This window comes from Saccopteryx bilineata, chromosome 3, assembly GCF_036850765.1.
Source record: "Saccopteryx bilineata isolate mSacBil1 chromosome 3, mSacBil1_pri_phased_curated, whole genome shotgun sequence".
Taxonomy (NCBI): domain Eukaryota; kingdom Metazoa; phylum Chordata; class Mammalia; order Chiroptera; family Emballonuridae; genus Saccopteryx; species Saccopteryx bilineata.
This window is the reverse complement of record NC_089492.1, coordinates 133,810,881-133,826,543: the sequence shown is the minus strand read 5'-3', so window position 1 is coordinate 133,826,543 and position 15,663 is coordinate 133,810,881. Positions and strand designations below refer to the sequence as shown.

Genomic DNA, 15,663 nt, shown 5'->3' with positions numbered 1-15,663 from the left:
ATGGAACACCAGTTCTATGAGTCAGAATTTTTATCTCCTGGTGAAACACTGCTTTTGCCACTTCTGTTGCTAACAGGTCTCATCCCAGGTGGTGACAATGAGCACAAACATGAGCAAGGTAAGAGTAACTCTGGCTGGAACTATGGGTGTGGGAGGTCTGGATGAAAGCATGCTGTGCATAGCACTGAGAGTCTGAGCCAGCCCGTCTCCAGCCCTCTTCTTCTAATTTGGATGCTGAGGATAGAGCTGAAGGCTCTGATACAAGCAAATGTTTCTGGCATTTTGATGTTCAGGCTCTGGGATTTTTTTTTCTTTATTTATTAAATTTAATGCAGTGACATTGATAAATCAGGGTACATATGTTGAGAGAAAACATCTCTAGATTATTTTGACATTTGATTGTGCTGTATACCTCTCCCCCAAAGTTAAATTGTCTTCTGTCACCTTCTATCTGGTTTTCTTTGTGCCCCTCCCCTCCCCCAACCTGTCTCCTTCTTCACCCCCTACCCTAACCCCCAACCCCTGTTGCTATCACATTCTTTTTTTTTTTTTTTAAATAAATTTTTATTAATGGTAATGGGATGACATTAATAAATCAGGGTACATATATTCAAAGAAAACATGTCTAGGTTATTTTGTCATTAAATTATGTTGCGTACCCCTCACCCAAAGTCAGATTGTCCTCCGCCACCCTCTATCTAGTTCTCTGTGCCCCTCCCCCTCCCCCTAACTCTCTCCCTCCCTCCCTCCCATGTCCTCCCTCCCCCCACCCCTGGTAACCACCACACTCTTGTCCATGTCTCTTAGTCTCATTTTTATGTTCCACCAATGTATGGAATCATGTAGTTCTTGTTTTTTTCTGATTTACTTATTTCACTCCTTATAATGTTATCAAGATCCCACCAGTTTGCTGTAAATGATCTGATGTCATCATTTCTTATGGCTGAGTAGTATTCCATAGTGTATATGTGCCACATCTTCTTTATCCAGTCTTCTATTGAAGGGCTTTTTGGTTGTTTCCATGTCTTGGCCACTGTGAACAGTGCTGCAATGAACATGGGGCTACATGTGTCTTCACGTATCAATGTTTCTGAGGTTTTGGGGTATATACCCAGTAGAGGGATTGCTGGGTCATAAGGTAGTTCTATTTGCAGTTTTTTGAGGAATCACCATACTTTCCTCCATAATGGTTGTACTACTTTACAGTCCCACCAACAGTGAATGAGGGTTCCTTTTTCTCCACAGCCTCTCCAACATTTGCTATTACCCGTCTTGTTGATAATAGCTAATCTAACAGGGGTGAGGTGGTATCTCATTGTAGTTTTGATTTGCATTTCTCTAATAACTAATGAAGCTGAGCATCTTTTCATATATCTGTTGGCCATTTGTATCTCTTCCTGGGAGAAGTGTCTGTTCATGTCCTCTTCCCATTTTTTTATGGGATTGTTTGTTTGTTTGTTGTTGAGTTTTATGAGTTCTTTGTAAATTTTGGATATTAGGCCCTTATCTGAGCTGTTGTTTGAAAATATCATTTCCCATTTAGTTGGCTGTCTGTTTATTTTGATATCAGTTTCTCTTGCTGAGCAAAAACTTTTTATTCTGATTTAGTCCCATTCATTTATCTTTGCCTTCACTTCTCTTGCCATTGGAGTCAAGTTCATAAAATGTTCTTTAAAACCCAGGTCCATGATTTTAGTACCTATGTCTTCTTCTATGTACTTTATTGTTTCAGGTCTTATATTTAGGTCTTTGATCCATTTTGAATTAATTTTAGTACATGGGGACAGGCTGTAGTCGAGTTTAATTCTTTTGCATGTGGCTTTCCAGTTTTCCCAACACCATTTGTTGAAGAGGCTTTCTTTTCTCCATTGTGTGTTGTTGGCCCCTTTATCAAAGATTATTTGACCATATATATGTGGTTTTATTTCTGGGCTTTCTATTCTGTTCCATTGGTCTGAGTGTCTATTTTTCTGCCAATACCATGCTGTTTTGATTATCGTGGCCCTATAATATAGTTTAAAGTCAGGTATTGTAATGCCCCCAGCTTCATTCTTTTTCCTTAGGATTGTTTTGGCTATTCGGGGTTTTTTATAGTTCTATATAAATCTGATGATTTTTTGTACCATTTCTTTAAAAAATCTCATAGGGATTTTGATGGGAATTGCATTAAATTTGTATATTGCTTTGGGTAATATGGCCATTTTGATTATATTTATTCTTCCTATCCAAGAACAAGGAATATTTTTCCATCTCATTGTATCTTTTTCGATTTCCCTTAACAATGCTTTGTAATTTTCATTATATATGTCCTTTACATTCTTTGTTATGTTTATTCCTAGGTATTTAATATATATTTTTTGCAACCGTGAAGGGGATTATTTTTTTGAGTTCGTTTTCTAATATTTCATTGTTGGCATATAGAAAGGCTATGGACTTTTGTATGTTAATTTTGTATCCTGCGACCTTACTGTATTGGTTTATTGTTTCTAGTAATCTTTTTGTGGAGTCCTTCGGGTTTTCGATGTATAGGATCATATCATCAGCAAAAAGTGATAACTTTACTTCTTCTTCTCCGATATGGATGCCTTTTATTTCTTTGTCTTGTCTGATTGCTCTGGCCAGAACTTCTAGCACCACGTTAAATAAGAGTGGAGAGAGTGGACAAGCCTGTCTTGTTCCTGATTTAAGGTAGAAAGTCCTCAGTTTTATGCCGTTTAATAGGATGTTGGCTGATGGTTTATCATATATGGCCTTTATCATGTTGAGATATTTTCCTTCTATACCCATTTTGTTGAGAGTCTTAAACATAAAATTGTGTTGTATTTTATCAAAAGCCTTTTCTGCATCTATTGATAAGATCATGTGGTTTTTGTTCTTTGTTTTGTTGATATGGTGTATTACGTTAACCGTTTTGCGTATGTTGAACCATCCTTGAGATTCTGGGATGAATCCCACTTGATCATGATGTATTATTTTTTTAATATGTTGTTGTATTCGGTTTGCCAGTATTTTGTTTAGTATTTTAGCATCTGTATTCATTAGAGATATTGGTCTGTAGTTTTCTTTCTTTGTGCCATCCTTGCCAGGTTTTGGTATAAGGGTTATGTTGGCCTCATAAAATGTGTTTGGAAGTATTGCTTCTTCTTCAATTTTTTGGAAGACTTTGAGTAGAATAGGAACCAAGTCCTCTTTGAATGTTTGATAGAATTCACTAGTATAACCGTCTGGGCCTGGACTTTTATTTTTGGGGAGGTTTTTAATAGTTTTTTCTATTTCCTCCCTGCTGATTGGTCTGTTTAGGATTTCTGCTTCTTCATGACTCAGTCTAGGAAGGTTGTATTGTTCTAGGAATTTATCCATTTATTCTAGATTGTTGTATTTGGTGGCATATAATTTTTCATAGTATTCTACAATAATTCTTTGTATATCTATGATGTCTGTGGTGATCTCTCCTCTTTCATTTTGGATTTTATTTATTTGAGTCCTGTGTCTTTTTTCCTTGGTGAGTCTTGCCAAGGGTTTGTCAATTTTGTTGATCTTTTCAAAGAACCAGCTCCTTGTTTTATTGATTTTTTCTATAGTTTTTCTGTTCTCTATTTCATTTATTTCTGCTCTGATTTTTATTATCTCCTTTCTTCGGCTGGTTTTGGGTTGTCTTTGTTCTTCGTTTTCTAGTTCCTTAAGGTGTGAAGTTAAGTGGTTTACTTGGGCTCTCTCTTGTTTGTTCATATAGGCCTGAAGTGATATGAACTTTCCTCTTATTACTGCTTTTGCTGCATCCCAGAGATTCTGATATGTCGTATTTTCATTTTCATTTGTCTGTATCTATCTTTTGATCTCTGCGCTTATTTCTTCTTTGACCCATTCATTTTTTTTTTTTTTTTTTTTTACAGAGGCAGAGATAGACAGGGACAGACAGACAGGAACAGAGAGAGATGAGAAGCATCAATCATCAATTTCTCGTTGCGCCTTGCGACTTCTTAGTTGTTCATTGATTGCTTTCTCACACGTGCTTTGACCGCGGGCCTTCAGCAGACCGAGTAACCCCCTGCTGGAGCCAGCGACCTTGGGTCCAAGCAGGCGAGCTCTTTGCTCAAGCCAGATGAGCCCGCGCGCGACCTCTGGGGTCTCAAACCTGGGTACTTCCGCATCCCAGTCCGACGCTCTATCCACTGCGCCACCGCCTGGTCAGGCTGACCCATTCATTTTTTAGAAGTATGTTGTTTAGTTTCCACATTTTTGTGGGTTTTTCCCCCTCTTTTTTACAGTTGAATTCTAGTTTCAAGGCTTTATGATCAGAAAATATGCTTGGTACAATTTCAATTTTTCTAAATTTGCTGATATTGTCCTTGTGGCCTAACATATGGTCAATTCTTGAGAATGTTCCATGTACACTAGAGAAAAATGTATACTCTGTCGCTTTGGGATGAAGTGTCCTGTAGATGTCTATCATATCCAGGTGTTCTAGTATTTCTTTTAAGGCCACTATATCTTTATTGATTCTCTGTTTGGATGACCGATCTAGAGCCGTCAGCGGTGTATTGAGGTCTCCAAGTATGATTGTATTTTTGTTAGTTTTTGTTTTAAGGTCAATAAGTAGCTGTCTTATATACTTTGGTGCTCCTTGGTTTGGTGCATATATATTAAGGATTCTTATGTCTTCTTGATTCAACTTCCCCTTAATCATTATGAAATGACCATTTTTGTCTCTGAGTACTTTTTCTGTCTTGTAGTCAGCATTATTAGATATGAGTATTGCTACACCTGCTTTTTTTTGGGTGTTGTTTGCTTGGAGTATTGTTTTCCAGCCTTTCACTTTGAATTTGTTTTTATCCTTGTTGCTTAGATGTGTTTCTTGTAGGCAGCATATAGTTGGATTTTCTTTTTTAATCCATTCTGCTACTCTGTGTCTTTTGATTGGTAAGTTTAATCCATTTACATTTAGTGTAATTATTGACACTTGTGGGTTCCCTACTGCCATTTTATAAATTGCTTTCTGTTAGTTTTGTATCTAGTTTGATTCTTCTCTTTTGTTTTTCTATCATTTGTTTTTGTTTGTTTGTGTTCCATACTTCTTTCCTCTGTTGCTACCTTTTTTAAGTCAAGTGTTTTTGTGGTGGTTTTTTCAAGCGTGGTTACCATTAAGTAATGAAAAGAGTACCTACCATATTCATTGTAGTAACCTATCTTATAAGTATTTCTGCACTTCATCATCCTTTGCTACTGTTAATCTCCATCCTCTCCCCCCTTTTTTTCCTTTGTTGTCACAGTTTAAGTTTGGTTTTATTGTGTTCTTGATGGAGCTGTTACTTGTGGTGTTGTTTTATTTTGTTCTTTGAATCTGGTTGGAAAACCCCCTTTAGTATTTCCTGGAGTGGGGGCTTTCTGTTGATAAATTCTCTCATCTTTTCTGTATTTGTGAATGTTTTTATATCTCCTTCATACTTGAAGGATAGCTTTGATGGGTATAGTATTCTTGGCTGAAAGTTCCTCTCTTTCAGGGCTTTAAATATTGGGGTCCACTCTCTTCTAGCTTTTAGAGTTTCTTCTGAGAAATCTGATGATAATCTAATAGGCCTTCCTTTATATGTTGTACTCTTCTTTTTCCCTGGCTGCCTTGAGAATTTTTTCTTTGTCATTGGTTTGTGTCATCTTTATTATGATGTGCCTTGGAGTGGGTTTGTTGGGGTTAAGAAAACTCAGTGTTCTGTTTGCTTCTTGAATTTGAGGCTTTAGTTCTTTCCACAGGCTTGGGAAGTTCTCGTCTATTATTTGTTTGAGTATATTCTCCATTCCATTTTCTTTCTCTTCTCCCTCTGATATACCTATTATTGTTATGTTATTCTTTCTGATGGAGTCAAACAATTCCTGTAGGGCTTTTTCGTTTTTTATTATTTTTGAGTCTCTTCTTCTCTCTGTTGTGCCTCAAGTTGTTTGTCTTCTATTTCACTAATCCTATCCTCAATCTGGGCTGTTCTGTTAGCCAGCTTGTTACCTCATTTTTCAGCTCGTGAATTGAGTTTTTCATTTCTGTTTGATTTGTTTTAATAGTTTCAATTTCCTTGGTAATATATTCTTTGTGTTCATTGAGTTGTTTTCTGATCTCCCTATATTGCCTTTCTGTGTTTTCTTGTATATCTCTGAGTATTTTTAAGATTTCTATTTTAAATTCTCTGTCATTTAGCTCCAAGGCTTCCAATATGTTAAGTCTTTTCTCCATAGATTTTTCCACATCTATTTGTGTTACCTCTCTTTCTTTTGTATCCATAATATTCGATTTCCTCTTTCTTATTGGCATCTGAGAGTGGTCTTGTTGATAGCACTAATTAGAATTAATAAAGAGTAAAAAGTAAAAAAAAAAAAAAAAAGGTAAAACACCCCACAAAAAAAAACAGTAATAATTTATTATTTCCTCCTTTTTTCTTTCTTCTCTTTCCCTCCTCTCCCCTCCTCAGGGAAATATCGTGCCTATAATGGAGGGCCTGATTTGGGGTGAAGAGTTCAAAGGGCAAAAAAACGGAGTAGGGCCCTGGCCGGTTGGCTCAGCGGTAGAGCGTCGGCCTAGCGTGCGGAGGACCCGGGTTCGATTCCTGGCCAGGGCACATAGGAGAAGCGCCCATTTGCTTCTCCACCCCTCTGCCGCGCTTTCCTCTCTTTCTCTCTCTTCCCCTCCCGCAGCCAAGGCTCCATTGGAGCAAAGATGGCCCGGGCGCTGGGCATGGCTCTGTGGCCTCTGTCTCAGGCGCTAGAGTGGCTCTGGTCGCAATATGGCGACGCCCAGGATGGGCAGAGCACCGCCCCTGGTGGGCGTGCCGGGTGGATCCCGGTCGGGCGCATGCGGGAGTCTGTCTGACTGTCTCTCCCTGTTTCCAGCTTCAGAAAAATGAAAAAAAAAAAAAGGAAGAAAATTTTAGACAAGCATAAGATGATTTGCTTGGAAGTGATGGTCAACTAAGAGATATAATGAGAGGGATAAGAGGGAACCAGAAAAAAGGACCAAAAAAAGAATAATAAAGAAGAAAAAAATAAAAATAATAAGTAAAAATCTGTTGTATTAAGTGGAACGAAGACTAAATACAATGGAGACCTTGGGTTGGGAGGACCCAAAATGCCACAAAAATAAACAAACAAGAAAAAAACAAAAACAAAAGCAAAAAAGTAAAATAAAGCCAAAAATATCCTTGAGTCCCAAATTAACTAATTTGTTCGTGATTGAGGATTAAATGGGAGGAAAGTCAAACGAGAAAAGAAAAAACGAATAGAAAGGAAAAAATAAGAAAAAGAGAAAAACGAACGAAGAAATAAAAAAGGAAGAGAAAAAAACAAAATAAAGCAAAACAAAAAAAAAAAAAACAAAAGAGGAGAGAGTGAGAGTTAAGTGTTTTGGAGTATAACCTGAAAGGAGGGTGAGGATAAAGAAGAGAAATAAAATGTATCACTCATGGGTAGTGTAGTTCAAGAAAAGGGAAGCATAAGATGGGCAGAGAATAGAAGGACCAAGGTGGAGGAAATAAAGGCACTAAGATAGAAGAAACAAACAACAACAACAAAAAAAAATAGTGGAACAAGGTTGTAAAGTCTGTGGATTTTTCTTGATTTTGAGAGGTTAACTTCTTCCTTTTTCTTTTCTCTCCCTCTTCCTAGTCGGTGACTCTGTACCCCAGGCTCTGCCCCTGTGTCACACTTAGGTAGGGATTTGCAGTTGATGGGATTCTATGGCAATGTCATATAATTGGCTTTAGTCTTGCTGGTAGTCAAGGCTTGTTGGCGTTTGCAGGGTCCAACGATGAGAGAGTTTGCTTTCCTGGATTCTCTCTCCTAGTCCCCCCTTCCTGAATTAGAAGCCTGGTGATCCAGCTATAAGGCTGCAACTGCTTCTGCCTGGGGAGTAAGAGGCTCAAAGAGCTGGGAAATCCCCACTCTATCCCCACTCAGTGCAAGGCTTTGGGAAAGGCTTTGGCAGTCAGGGCCTCCAGTGTAATCAGGCGGGGGTGGGAGTCAATTGTTGTCAAGATGACTGTTCAGCGCCTAGCATTCAGTTGGACCTCTCAACCCAGGCTTTCCACATTTTGTAGCCTGTTTTGGCTGGGAAGAAGAGGCACTAGTCTCTGCTTGCGACTAGTGTAGTATAGATCTTATTATCTGCCAAGTCCTTCTTGTTAGCATTTATCCCTGAATATGGAGGCTCTATCAATCAGAAGTTGCCCCCGCCCCTTTAGCGAGAGGCACTAAAAAATATCATGCCTCTTGTCTTGGGTCGCTGAACTGAGAGAGATCTTATCAATTAGAACCGAGGGTGTGCAGATTTCATGGGTTAAGCTAATTTCAGTGATTGGGTCACAGCTGTGCTCCCGAAGGTATTTTAGGCTGGCTGCATGCGCCCCTCCCCCAATGCTTGATTGTTAGCTTGAATGGCTGGGTGAGGTGCCCTGCCCACAGAGAGAATCTCCCAAGTAGAAGACCACCCTGGTGCCTCTCCCGCTCGCCCTGCCGCTGGCGGCTGGGTCACACCAGGCGCAGGAAAATGGGGCACCCTGGGTGTGCAGGCCAGTAGGGCGCTCTGGGCATGTGGAATGCCCAGGGCACGCGCGAATGGGGTGCTCCAGGCACCGGTGGCTGGCGACTCTCACTCGCAGTGCAAGGGCCGCTGGGAACATTAGCGGTGCTCGCTCTGCAACCGGACTGGGTGCGCGCCGGCAGCTGCTCGCGGCTCCCGAGTGTGGGCGGTGCTCGCTCTGCAACCGGACCAGGCACGCTGGTGGCTGCTCGCCGCTCTGGAGTGTGGGCAGTGCTCGCTCTGCAACCGTACCGGGCGCGCGCCCGCCGCTGCTGGCAGCTCCCGAATGTGGGCTGACTCACCACAGGCGCACTCCCTGGCGGCTTGAATGAACGTCCCTGTGGTAGTTTCCTCCACACCCTCGTCTCTCAGATTCAAGTGATAACAGTCCTTTTGCTTTCAGTTTGTGTGGAACTCCGGAGTGCTCCGAGGATAAATTTTTCTGTTTCTAGTTGATAAATTTGTTGTGATTTAGGGGAGATCTGTCGGACGCGCTGTTCACAGCATCATTTCCGTGACATCACTCGCTATCACATTCTTGTTCATGTCTCTGAGTCACATTTTTATGTCCCTTCTATGTATGGATTCATATAGTTCTTAGTTTTTTTTTCTGATTTACTTATTTCACTCCGTATAATGTTATCAAGGTCCATCCATGTTATTGTAAATGATCCGATGTCATCATTTCTTATGGCTGAGTAGTATTCCATAGTATATATGTACCAAAGCTTTTTAATCCACTCGTCCTTTGACGGACACTTGGGCTGTTTCCAGATCTTCGCTATTGTGAACAATGCTGCCACAAATATGGGGGTGCATTTCTCTTTTTTGGAGCCGTTCTATGGTGTCCTTGGGGTATATTCCTAAAAGTGGGATAGCTGGGTCAAAAGGCAGTTCGATTTTCAGTTTTTTGAGGAATCTCCATACTGTTTTCCACAGTGGCTGCACCAGTCTGCATTTCCACCAGCAGTGCAGGAGGGTTCCCTTTTCTCCACATCCTCGCCAGCACTTATTCTGTGTTGTTTTGTTGATGAGCACCATTCTGACTGGTGTGAGGTGATATCTCATTGTGGTTTTAATTTGCATTTCTCTCATGATTAGTGATGTTAAGCATTTTTTCATATGCCTATTGGCCATCTGTATGTCCTCTTTGGAGAAGTGTCTATTCATCTCTTTTGCCCATTTTTGGATTGGGTTGTTTGTCTTCCTGGTGTTGAGTTTTACAAGTTCTTTATAAATTTTGGTTATTAACCCCTTATCAGATGTATTGTCAAATATGTTCTCCCATTATGTAGGTTGTCTTTTTATTCTGTTCTTGTTGTCTTTAGCTGTGCAAAAGCTTTTTAGTTTTATATAGTCCCATTTGTTTATCCTGTCTTTTATTTCACTTCTCCGTGGAGATAAATCAGCAAATATATTGCTCCGAGAGATGTCAGAGAGCTTACTGCCTATGTTTTCTTCTAAGATGCTTATGGTTTCACGGCCTACATTTAAGTCTTTTATCCATTTTGAGTTTATTTTTGTGAGTGGTGTAAGCTGGTGATCTAGTTTTATTTTTTTGCAGGTAGCTGTCCAATTTTCCCAACACCATTTGTTAAAGAGGCTGTCTTTACTCCATTGTATTTCCTTACCTCCTTTGTCAAATATCAGTTGTCCATAGAACAGTGGGTTTATTTCTGGGTTCTCTGTTTTGTTCCATTGATCTATATGCCTGTTCTTATGCCAGTACCAGGCTGTTTTGAGTACAACGGCCTTGTAGTATAACTTGATATCAGGAAGTGTGATACCTCCCACTTTCTTCTTCCTTTTTAAGATTGCTGATTCTATTTGTGTTCTCTTTTGGTTCCATATAAATTTTTGAAATATGTGGTCTATATCTTTGAAGTATGTCATTGGTATTGCATTGAATTTATAGATTGCTTTGGGTAATATAGACATTTTAATGATGTTTATTCTTCCTAACCATGAGCATGGTATATGCTTCCACTTGTTTGTATCTTCCTTGATTTCTTTTATCAATGCTTTGTAATTTTCTGAATACAAGTCTTTAGTCTCCTTGGTTAAGTTTATTCCTAGGTACTTTGTTTTTTTGGTTGTAATTGTGAAGGGGATTGTTTCTTTAATTTCTCTTTCTGACTGTTCATTGTTGGTGTATAAAAATGCCTCTGATTTCTGAGTATTAATTTTATATCCTGCCACTTTGCTGAATTCATTTATCAGGTCCAATAGCTTTTTGACTGAGACTTTAGGGTTTTCTATATACAATATCATATCATCTGCAAATAATGATAGTTTATTTCTTCTTTTCCAACTTGAATGCCTTTTATTTCTTCTTCTTGTCTGATTGCTGTGCCTAGGACTTCCAGGACCATGTTAAATAAGAGTGGTGAAAGGGGGCACCCCTGCCTTGTTCCTGATCTTAAGGATATTGCTTTTAATTTTTGCCCATTGAGTATGATGTTGGCTGTGGGTATCTTATAGATGGCTTTTATCATGTTGAGATATGTTCCCTGTATTCCCACTTTTCTGAGAGTTTTGATCATGAATGGGTGCTGGATTTTATCAAATGCTTTTTCTGCATCTATTGAAATTATCATATGGTTTTTCTCCTTCTTTTTGTTTATGTGATGAATCACATTGATTGATTTACAACTATTGTACCAGCCTTGCCTCCCCAGAATAAATCCCACTTGATCATGGTGTATGATTTTTTCCATATATTGTTGGATCCGGTTTGCTAATATTTTGTTGAGGATATTAGCAACTATATTCATCAGAGATATTGGCCTATAATTTTCTTTCTTTGTGTTGTCTTTGCCTGGTTTTGGAATCAGAATTATTCTTGCCTCATAAAAGGAGCTTGGAAGTCTTCTTTCCTCTTGAATTTTTTGAAATAGTTTGAGAAGAATAGGAGTTAGTTCTTTGAATATTTAGTAGAATTCCGTTGTGAAGCCATCGGGCCCGGACTTTTCTTTGTTGGAAGTTTTTTGATAACTGTTTTGATCTCATTTGTTGTAATCAGTCTGTTTAGGTTTTCTGATTCTTCCAGATTGATTTTTGGAAGATTGTATGCTTCATGGAATTTGTCCATTTCATCTAGGTTGTCTAGTTTTTTGGCATACAGTTCTTCATAGTATTTTCTTACAATATTTTGTATTTCTGTTGTGTCAGTGGTTATTTCTCCTCTCTCATTTCTAAGTTTATTTATTTGAGTCCTTTCTCTTTTTTTCTTGGTGAATCTACTTAAGGTTCATCAATCTTGTTTACATTTTCAAAGAACCAGCTCCTAGTTTCATTGATCCTCTGTATTGTTTCTTTAGCCTCTATGTCATTTATTTCTGCTCTGATCTTTATTATTTCCTTTCTTCTACTACATTTGGGCTTTACTTGCTGTTCTTTTTCTAATTCTTTTAGATGCAGGGTTAAGTTGTTTATTTGAGCTTTTTCTAGCTTCTGAAAGTGTGCCTGTAGTGCTATGAACTTCCCTCTCAGCACTGCTTTTGCTGTGTCCCATAAATTTTGAGTTGTTGGAAGCTCATTGTCATTCGTTTCTAGGAATTTTTTTTATTTCTTCTTTGATCTCATTCTTAATCCATTCATTATTTAACAACCTGCTATTTAGTTTCCATGTGTTTGAAAATTTTTGAGCTTTTCTGTTGTGATTCATGACATTGTGATCGGAGAAAGTGCTTGATATGATTTCAGACTTCTTAAGTTTGTTGAGAGCACTTTTGTGCCCTAACATGTGGTCTATCCTAGAGAATGTACCATGAGCACTTGAAAAGAATGTATATTCTGCTGCTTTAGGGTGAAAGGTTCTGAAGATATCTATTAAATCGAGTTGATCTAGTATGTCCTTTAAGTCTGCTGTTTCTTTGTTAATTTTCTTTCTTGAAGATCTATCTAGTGATGTCAGTGGGGTATTGAAATTCTCTACCATTATAGTATTGCTGTTGATCTCACCCTTTAAATCCATCAAAGTCTGCTTTATATATTTGGGTGCTCCTATATTAGGTGCATAGATATTTATAATGGTTATATCTTCCTGTTGGATTACTCCCTTTATCATTATGTAGTGGCCTTCTTTATCTCTTACTATATCCTTTGTTTTAAAGTCCAATTTGTCTGATATAAGTATTGCTACCCCAGCTTTTTTTTCATTTCCATTTGCATGAAATGTTTTTTTCCATCCTTTTACCTTCAATCTATGTGTGTCTTTTGTTCTAAGGTGTGTCTCTTGTAGACAACATATGTATGGGTCCTGTTTTCTTATCCACAGAGCTATCCTATGTCTTTTGAATGGATCATTTAAACCATTTACATTTAAGGTTATTATTGATATGTAGTTGTTTATTGCCATTTTCTTCTTTAAAGGTGTATTCCTTTTTTGCTATATTCTTTTCCCACTTTGATCTGTTTACAATAGGCCCCTTAACATTTTCTGCACACTGGTTTGGTTGTATTGAATTCTTTGAGTTGTTTTTTGTCTGGGAAGCTTTTTATTTCTCCTTTGAATTTAAACAATAGCCTTGCTGGATAAAGTAGTCTTGGTTGTAGGTTCTTGTTCTGCATTACTTTGAATATTTCTTGCCATTCCCTTCTGGCCTCAAGTGTTTCTGTTGAGAAGTCAGATGTCATCTTTATGGGGGCTCCTTTGTAGGTGATAACTTTTTTTTCTCTTGCAGCTTTTAATATTTTCTCTTTATCACTTAGTTTTGGTATTTTAATTATGATGTGTCTTGGTGTAGGTTTCTTTGGGTTTCTCTTTAATGGAGTCCTCTGTGCTTCTTGGACTTGTGAGAGTTTCTTTTGCATTAATTTAGGGAAGTTTTCAGCTATTATATGATTGAACAACATCTCTATTCCTTGTTCTTCTTCTTCTTCTTCAGGAACCCCTATGATGCGTATGTTATTTCTCTTCATGTTGTCGCAGAGCTCTAAGAATTTCCTCTGACTTTTTGAGTCTCTTTTCTCTTTTCTTCTCTGTTTTCATGCCTTCATTCCAGTTGTCCTCTAATTCGCTGATTCGATCCTCTGCTCTATCTATCCTGTTTTTAATTCCTTCCATTGTGGTCTTTATTTCTAATATTGTATTTGTCATCTCTGACTGATTCTTTTTTATACTTTCTATTTCTTTATTTAGGTGTTCATAGTGACCATCCATTGTTGTTCTAAGATCCCTAAGCATCCTTACAATCATTATTTTGAACTCTGCATCTGGAAGTTTGATTATTTCCATATCACTCAGTTCATCTCCTGAAGGTGTCACTTGTGGTTTTATTTGGATTGCACTTTTTTGTCTTCTCATGGTGTAGTTGGTTGAGTCTAAGCTTGGTGTTGTCTGCCTCCAGTTTTCAGTTGTGTTATTTCTAGGTCTTCTTGGGTTGGTATCAGCTGTTGTCTGTAATCCACTTTCAGATTTGGGCAGCTTTGAAGACTTGATTTGTTTGTTTTCTTAACAGGTGATAGTCTTGTTTACTGATCTCAGCAGGGGGCTTCCTTGAAACTGTATCCAGGAATGCAATGGGTGTAACCTGAGACTCTGAAGGCCTCTTTAGCCATCTAATCTCACTGGGGGCAGGGTGTTTTCTCAGCTTCAGTAGAGGGAGGTGTATCTCAGATCTCCATGGAGACCTGAGTTACTGCCCCTCCTCCCCACTTCTTGTTTTCAGCTGTGTCTTCTTGCGCTGATTGGAGCTGGATAGATGTCCAGAGATCTCTGATCCAGAAGCAATTCAGCTCTGTTTTGTGAAAGGTTCAGTCCCACCCCCAGCTATGGCCGCCTCCAGCACAGATGAGTCAGCTTTTTTAGTTCGTTTCCTGCATTCCTTAGCCCCTCACAGTCTGTCCCTCTCCCTGTCCTTTCCACTTGGGAGATAAGCTGATCTTTTCAACACACTCGCTCCCTGGTCGCCAGGTAAATGGCTGTGAGCAGTAGTTTCTGCTCTTTTCCCTATGTGAGCTCCTCTCTGGGCTCTCAGCCTCACCCCCCCCTCTGTTCCTGTAAGCAAAGGAGATTCAGGTGCTCCCTACCAGGATTGTGGCTTCTTCTTTGCTCCTTGGTTTTTGAGAGCTGTTCTTATAGTTCAGAGTTGGTTTTTCATGCTGATTTTTCCTAAATTGATTTGTATTCCAGTTTGGTGGTGAGAGCTGGGCATCTGTGCATCCGCCTACTCCGCTGCCATCTTCTTTTCTCTATACATTGACTCTTAATAAAGGAGTCCTCCTGGTGCCTGTAGCTGCTCTTGAGGGATATATCAGGCTCTGGGATTTTTATTTTTTATTTTTTAAATATTTCTGGTTTAATTCCTCCCCCTCCCCAAATTTTTTCCTGCTTTTCTCTCTCCCTCTCTCTCTCTCTCTCTCTCTCTCTCTCTCTTTATCCTCTTACTACCCACAGCTTTCCAGGGTCCATCCTCTTTCCATACCATCTCATATCATCATTTGACAACAGCACTTGAGCACAAAATCCAGGCTCAGACTGGCTGGACGATTTGCAGTTTCATGGCTGAAATAGTGACTCAGACACAGCCATTTCCCTAAAGCCTTTTTTATTTATTTATTTTTATTTTTTATTTTTATATTTTTTAATACATAAATTTTTATTAATTTTAGTGGGGTGACATCAATAAATCAGGTTACATATATTCAAAGAAAACATGTCCAGGTTATCTTGTCATTCAATTATGTAGCATACCCATCACTCAAAGTCAGATTGTCCTCCATCACCTTCTATCTAGTTTTCTTTGTGCCTCTCCCTCTCCCCCTCCCCCTCTCCCTCCTTCTCTCCCCCCCATAACCACCACACTCTTGTCCATGTCTCTTAGTCTCATTATTATGTCCCACCAATGTATGGAATCATACAGTTCTTGTTTTTTTTCTGATATACTTATTTCACTTCATATAGTGTTATCAAGATCCCACCATTGCGTTGTAGATTATCCGATTTCATCATTTCTTATGGCTGAGTAGTATACCATAGTGCCACATCTTCTTTATCCAGATATATATATATATATATATATATATATATATATATATAATGTTGTTTTTTTTTTTTTACTGTGATTAAAGCCTTTAAGCAAACTCTTGGCCAATACAACATG

General features: G+C 38.7%; 1 pseudogene; it reads left to right on the top strand.

Moving 5' to 3' along the window:
* The window catches only part of LOC136329885 (T-cell surface glycoprotein CD1b-3-like), a 49,077-nt pseudogene continuing 33,414 nt past the window's right edge, over nucleotides 1-15,663 (top strand).